Source organism: Taudactylus pleione, unplaced genomic scaffold, assembly GCF_031769625.1.
Source record: "Taudactylus pleione unplaced genomic scaffold, aTauple2 ptg000037l, whole genome shotgun sequence".
Taxonomy (NCBI): domain Eukaryota; kingdom Metazoa; phylum Chordata; class Amphibia; order Anura; family Myobatrachidae; genus Taudactylus; species Taudactylus pleione.
Genome location: NW_028284439.1, coordinates 10,118,020 through 10,125,406, shown reverse-complemented (window position 1 = coordinate 10,125,406; position 7,387 = coordinate 10,118,020).

Genomic DNA, 7,387 nt, shown 5'->3' with positions numbered 1-7,387 from the left:
GAGGTGTTTATCATACTTCTCTAGAAATCATGGGAAGTCCAGATTGCATGTCCCAGATTAGACGTGGTGTCTATTTATTGTGATTTCCAGTCAGGACTGACAGTCATTTTGTTTGATTTTTCCACATATTCTACTGGGAGTTTTATCCTGTGACGTTAAGTGGGACATCTATTTCCAAGGACGTTTTATACGGACTATCATTTATTACATAATTCTTTCTGGAAAAAGTTTTCCGCAAGGATTATATACTCTATGTAATTTTATATATAGCACAAAGAGATGGGTCTTTGCGTGCTTTACGAACACAGTGATTTTGGCACGGGTAGTGGTAGGGTCAAAGACTTTACCATCTAAAATGGAACGAATTAACATTTATTTGTGGTCTAGATTACCAGCACCTTTTTTGTAGTTTTAGGTCAGCAACCAATCCAAGCCAGGTATGGCAGTACTTTGGTAGATCAAAGGATGTCCAAGTTCTATTTTTGGGAAATGTTGGCATTTATGCCTTATGCTGCCTGATAACACTGCTACTGCCAGTGCATTACTGGCAAGGCATAACCCTAAAAAGATTCAGATGACCTGCTTGAGCACAACTGTGCAGCACCTCTCCCAAAATTTAATTCACATTTGATCCAGTATGTCCAGTATAAGAGGAGGATCAGTGGGAGCTTATATTGCACAAACTGAACATTCACTGTGGGACTGACCAAATAATCATTACTGAACATATGGCCTCCTTACTAAACTCTATTTTGTAGCCTGGTCAATTTCAACATCAACACATGGAAATGGCTAGACTCCAGGGGGTAAATTTATTAACATTTGTGTTGGTCCCGATTTGCATTTTCGGGTGATAATATCACTTTTTTGCAAATCGGAAGTTTACTATCATTATAGTCGAGCGATTTCTTCATTTTATCAGGTTGAAATCGGGTGGTTTACTGCCGCAAATTCAGCCATTTTGAACAATAGAAATTATATCACCATCGGCTCAAATCGGAAGTACTTTCCACTTTTTTAATACAAATTGGGAATTTACCATTATTTGTTTTGCTGAAGTTGCCCGTTTTACACTCTAATCAGGGACTCAATAGAAGTTTTAAATGCACCAACTCCTGAGCGGCAAATTGCCATCGAACATACACAAATCATTGTGAGTTGCGTATGTTTCTGAATGGCAAGTGTGTTCTAAGGGTTAATTTTTTTTTAAAAATGACGTGAGGTCCCCCCTCAAAAGGCTAACCAGCCCCGGACTTGCCAGCCTGTCCTGGTACCTAAAATGATGGAGAGCAAAACGAATAGGGTTCCACTGTAAATTAGGTGACAGCACCAGGCTGCAGGGCCAGTCCTGATTTTAATTATAGGGGAAAAAAAAACTGTATAGGGGTCCCTCTATAAATAAAAGCAGCACTGGACCCTTTATAGCGGGGGGCTGATGACACAGCTAGGAGAGCCCTTTCACCGGGCCCCCCAGCCGCAGCATCAGTCCTAACCGCTAGTCAGCCCAGGCCAGGTATCCCTGGGGAGTTGGAGACCCCCCCAATAAAGGGGTCCCCCTCTTCAGGGCACCCCTAGATTAGGCTGATAGCCCGGGGCTATCCCCGCCACCCTAGGGTGGTGGGTTGATAGTGTTTGTAGTGCTATTTAATTTGTGTTCCATTGAATCGAGCCCTGAGTACAGTACCTGCCCCCCAGCAGGCACATACACACACAGTGCCAGCCAAGCAGCACACTGTGAAGTAGCCTCTGCAGCCCATCCATTGGCGCCCAGCTCAGAGAGATGCCAGCCAGGTACATCAATAACGGCAGCCTGTACTCTCTGTCGGGTGGTGGTGATCTGTTATTATTGCAATAGGGAATTCACTTACCTTACTCAGCGTCTTCCAGATGCTTCTCTTCTAGCTGCGGCTCCTCTCCTTCTCAGCAGTGCGCCAAAATAAAAAATAAAAAAAAACTTTATTGCACCGGCCGCAGTGGCCAGTACAGACAGTCATTAGAAGTCACAGACAGGGCTCCTCAGAGACCAAAAGGCAAACGCTGCCTGATCGCACAGCACCATCAACACGCTCATTAAAAATAAAGCTGCATTTACGTGCATATCCAAAGCGGCTACCATCTTGTTGTTAACAGTAGCATATATGCCAGGCACAGGTCACATAGGAATCAGTATGAAATAACGATGGAGGAGATGTCGCCTGTCGATAGTTGGAATCCCGACAGGGGAATGATGAGTACTGTTTCCCTGTCCTATTTACCCCCTAACCCTCCTTTTATGTAGGTGTGGATTAACAGATAGACAGTAAAAAGGTAGACAATGTCTAGATAGATTATTATTATAAAATTTTATTTATAGGGCGCCACAAGTGGTCCGCAACGCCGTACATAAAGTAAAGGGTACACAGAACATTACATTACAATACAGTAACCAAACTATAAACAGAACACAAGTAACAATTACTGTAGCAACACAATTCTCCATACACAGTACAGCTCTGAAGGCGAAGGCTGTCATAGAAGTGCTAGAGAAGAAGGTTGTGAGACAGTGGGGAGGAGGACCCTGCTCCTAGGAGCTTACAATCTAGGGGAGAGGGGAGACAGACAGATGACATGAGGCATGAGTGTGTAGAGGGGGACCTGAGTGCATGAAGTAAGCAAGGTAGAGATGGCTGAGGCAGGAGGGACAGTGACCGAGTAACATGGTTATGTGGTGGAAGGGTATGCTTTGGTGAACAGGTGGGTTTTCAGTGCACGTTTGAAGCTCTGCAAGGTTGGGGAGAGCCTGATCAAGTGAGGAAGCTCATTCCAGTGGAGGGGGGGCTGCACGGGCAAAATCTTGGACACGAGCATCAGATGAAGTAACCAGGATGGAGGAGAGGTAACAGTCATTGGCAGACCGGAGTGAGCGGGAGGGAGTGTGTAAGGAGAGTAGGTTGGAGATGTAGGGAGCAGTAGAGTTAGAGAGGGCCTTGTATGTGAAGGTGAGGAGTTTGAAGAGGATTCTGTAGGGGAACGGGAGCAAGTGAAGGTTTTGGCAGAGGGGAGCAGCAGAAGTGGAACGGCGGGAGATGAAGATAAGTCTAGCTGCAGCAATGAGAACAGACTGGAGGGGGGCAAGATGGCAATGTGGGAGGCCAGTAAGGAGAAGGCTGCAGTAGTCAAGCCGAGAAATGATTAATGAATGAATAATCAGTTTGGTAGCATTCTGGGAGAGGAAAGGCCTAATGTGAGTGATGTTGCGTAGCTGGAACCGACAGGATTGTCCCAGAGATTGAGGGCCTCATTCAGAGGCGGTCGTAGGATGCAAGCGGTCACTCAGAAACAGGGCGGCCGCTTGCATCCTTAACGGCCGCCTCCATGTCAGTCGTTAGGCTGTGGGTTAACACCCACAGCTCTAACGACCGCTAAGGGAGATGGGATCGGGGCTTACGATGAGACCCTAGGGTAGGGTCTCGTCAACCTTAAGCCCCAGGGAGCTTCCTGCTCTGTTTGAGCAGGAAGCTCCCCACTGACATCACTGACAACACAAAACGGCAAGTGTTCCGAAAGGAACGCCTCCGTTTGGCTGGGCATGCCCCCTGCCCGCCCAGCAAACGGAGAGAGCTGTCAATCAACATCGACAGCTCGCTCCGTCTGCTTCGAGCCCTCTAACGATGGGTGATCTGTCGTTAGCCGGGGCTCGCGCATGCGCACGATGGAGCAGTCTCCGTCTTGCGCATGCCCTGTGGACCAACATCGAGTCGGTTGTCAGCGCTCAGCGCTCGCGACCAACTCTGAATAAGGTCCTGAATGTGGGGGGGTGAAAGAGAGTGTGGAGTCAAGGGTGACACCCAAACAGCGAAGTTGGGGGACAGGGGAGATTTGGTTGGAGTTGAGACTCTATTAGGGGGAAAGATGATGAGTTCAGTTTTGTCCACGTTGAGCTTCAGAGAGCGCTCAGACATCCAGGAAGAGATGGCAGAGAGGCAGCTGGATACCTGAGAGAGGACAGAAGGAGAGAGCTCAGGAGAGGAGAGGTATAGATGCGTGTCATCGGCATAGAGGTGGTATTGGAGGCCGAAGGAGCTGATGAGTTCTCCTAGTAGAGGTGTACAGGGAGAAGAGCAGGAGGCCCAGGACAGAACCCTGTGGGACACTAATGGGAAGGGTGGAAGGGGGGGAGGTGGAGCCAGAGGCAGACACAGAGAAGGAGCGGTTGGTGAGGTAAGAGGTTAACCAGGCATTAATGGTGTTATAGATGCCAAAGGTCTGAAGGGTGCGGAGGAGGAGAGTATGATCCACTGTGTCAAAGGCTGCAGAGAGGTCCAGGAGGATGAGCAGAGAGAAGTGGCCCCTGGATTTGGCTGCAAGCAGGTCATTGGTGACTTTGGCCAGGGCAGTTTCGGTGGAGTGAAGTGGGCGAAAGTCAGATTGAAGAGGAACAAGGATGGAGTTGTCAGAGAGATAGCTGGTGATGCGGCTGTAGTCAAGCCGCTCAAGTAGTTTGGAGGCAAAAGGGAGAAGAGAAATGGGGTGGTAATTGGCAGGTGAGGACGGGCCGAGGTTGGATTTTTTAAGAATAGGTGTGACAAGAGCATGTTTGAATGAGGAGGGAAAGATGCCGGTGAAGAGAGATAAGTTGAAAAGGTGAGCAAGGTGGGAGCAGGCGGTAGAGGAGAGGGAGTGTAGAAGGTGAGAAGGGAGGGGGTCAAGGGGCAGGTGGAAGGGGGAGAGGACAAAATGAGTGAGTGGACCTCATCGTCCGTGGTGGGGCTGAAGGAGCACAAGGTGGGGTGGTCGGGAGGTACGGATGGTGGGGGAGGTAGGATTGCAGCAAAGAGATTGAAGGAAATACTGTGACGAATTGCCTCAATTTTGGAAGAGAAGAAGGAGGCAAAGTCAAATGTAGTGAGGGGGGGGACGAAGGAGAGTGTTGAAAGTACCAAAAACTGAAAGAAGGATTGCTTGGCGAGGGAGAGGGCTGAGCTGTATGAAGAGAGGACAAACTTGAAGTGAAGGAAGTCTGCCAGAGAGCGAGATTTCCTCCAGAGGTGCTCGGCTGTGAGCGAGCACTTTTGGAGAAACCGGGTCAGTTTGGAGTGCCAGGGTTGGGGTTTGGACTGACGGAGGGGGACAGAGGAGGTGGGGGCAACAGAGTCAAGTGCAGAGGGTGATGTTGTAGAAGGAGGCTGCCTGGTTAGGGCAGGCCATGGTTGATAGAGGAGAGAGGAGAGTATCAAGTGATGAGGACAGGACAGCAGGGTCAAGAGTCTCAAGATTGCGTCTGGTGATGGTGGCTTTGGGTGAGAGGAGGAGTTGAGAGAGTGAAGGAAAGCAGATGGTGGTCAGAGAGGGGGAAGGGAGAGTTGGAGAAGTCAGAGAGAGCACACAGATGGGTGAAGACAAGGCCAAGGGAGTGGCCAAGACAGTGGGTAGTGGTGGAGGTCCATTGAGAAAGTCCAAAGGAGGAGGAGAGGAGAGGGCAAGAAGATTGGTGGATGCAGGATTAGTGATGTCAATAGGGATGTTAAAGTCACCAAAAATTATAGAGGGAATGTCAGCAGAGAGGAAGTGGGGAGGCCAATCAGCAAAGTTGTCAAGGAATTGGGTGGGGGAGCCTGGGGGACGGTAGATGCCTGCAACATGGAGATGAATGGGGTAGAAGAGATGGATAGAGAGTACCTCAAAGGTTGAGAAAGAAAAGGAGGGCTCAGGTGGGATAATGGGATAGATACCAGGTATTTGACAGTCAGTAGGTTGACAGGTACAAAAGGTCGACACACTACAGGTCGACGTGTAAAAAGGTCGACACAAAAATTGTTGACTCGTGATTTCTTTTGTTTTTTAGCCCTAATCTTCACCCGAACCCTAACCCTTCCCATGGTACCTAACCCTCCTTCCTGGTGCCTAACTGTTGGGGTAAGTCCCTAACCTTAACCCTCCCGTAAGTTCCTAACCCTAACAATAAAAAAATCATGTGTCGACCTTTTGTCCCAGTCGACCTATCGACTGTCTAACATCTGGTGTCTATCTAGACATCGTCTACCTTTTTTCTGTCTATCTATAGTCCGGCACCACTCCCGGTAAGTGCCTTACCCTAACCCTCCCCCCCCTTAGTGCCTAACCTTCCCCCGGTGGTGCCTGAACCTACCCCCCCTGTCTGGAGCCTAACCCTAACCATCCCTCTCCCACAGCCTAACCTTAAGTCCCCCTGGGTTGCCTAAACCTAACCCTCCCCCCGCGGCTGATACTTACCTTGCCCTGTTCACCTTATAATTGGGGATGCCGGCTGCTGGGATGCCAACGTCGGCATCCCCAGCCATGTCAGGATTCCGATGCCGGTGTTCTGTTGGTGATGGGGATTCCGGCACCAGGATTTTGGCAATCGGCGTCCCAATCGTAGGGATATTAACTGCATCCCTTCACATATACTGGCAGCCATGTTTCTAGTGATTATTTTCAATTCAACGTGTGTAAAAAAACAAAAAAGCGTTTTGCTAAAACATGCACAAAAAAGCACAATACAGGTTGAGTCTCTGATATCCAAAATGCTTGGGACCAGGGGTATTTTGGATAACGGAATATTTCGTATTTTGGAATATTTGCATATCATAATGAAATATCTTGGGAATGGGACCCAAATATACACACAGAATGCATTTATGTGTTATATACAGCTTATACACACAGCCTGCAAGTCATTTTATACAATATTTCCAATCATTTTGTGGCTCAAACAAAGTTTGTGCACATAAATAAATTTCATGTATGTTTCATATACACCTTATACACACAGAGGCCCTCTTTCAGAGGCGGTCGGAGGATGCAAGCGGTCGCTCAGAAACTGGGCGGCCACTTGCATCCTGACCGGCCGCCTCTGTTTCGGTCGTTAGGCTGTGGGTTTACACCCACAGCTCTAACGACCGCTAGGGTGATGGTCGCGATGGTCATAGACCATCGCGACCATCGGGGCTTACGACGAGACCCTAGGGTAGGGTCTCACTTGTCGTAAGCCCCGGAGAGCTTCTGGCTCTGTCAGAGCCGGAAGCTCTCCACTGACATCACTAGTGATGTCAGTGGGGCCTCCACCCAAACGGCAGGCGTTCCCATGGGAACGCCTCAGTTTGGGCTGCCACCGCCCCGGCCCGCCTTCCAAACAGGGCGAGCTGTCAATCAACACCGACAGCTCGCCCCCTTTGGAAAGAGACCCGCTACGACCGGCGCTGTCGGTCGTAGCGGGTCTCACGCATGCGCACGAAGGAGCCGGCTCCCTCGTGCGCATGCGCACTGGACAAACATCGAGGCGGCCGTGCGGTCCTAGACCGTACGGCTGCCTCTGAATGAAGCCCAGAGTCCCTGATTCAGAGCCGGATGCTCTGACACAGCGCTCGCTCTGAATCAGGCCCCGTCC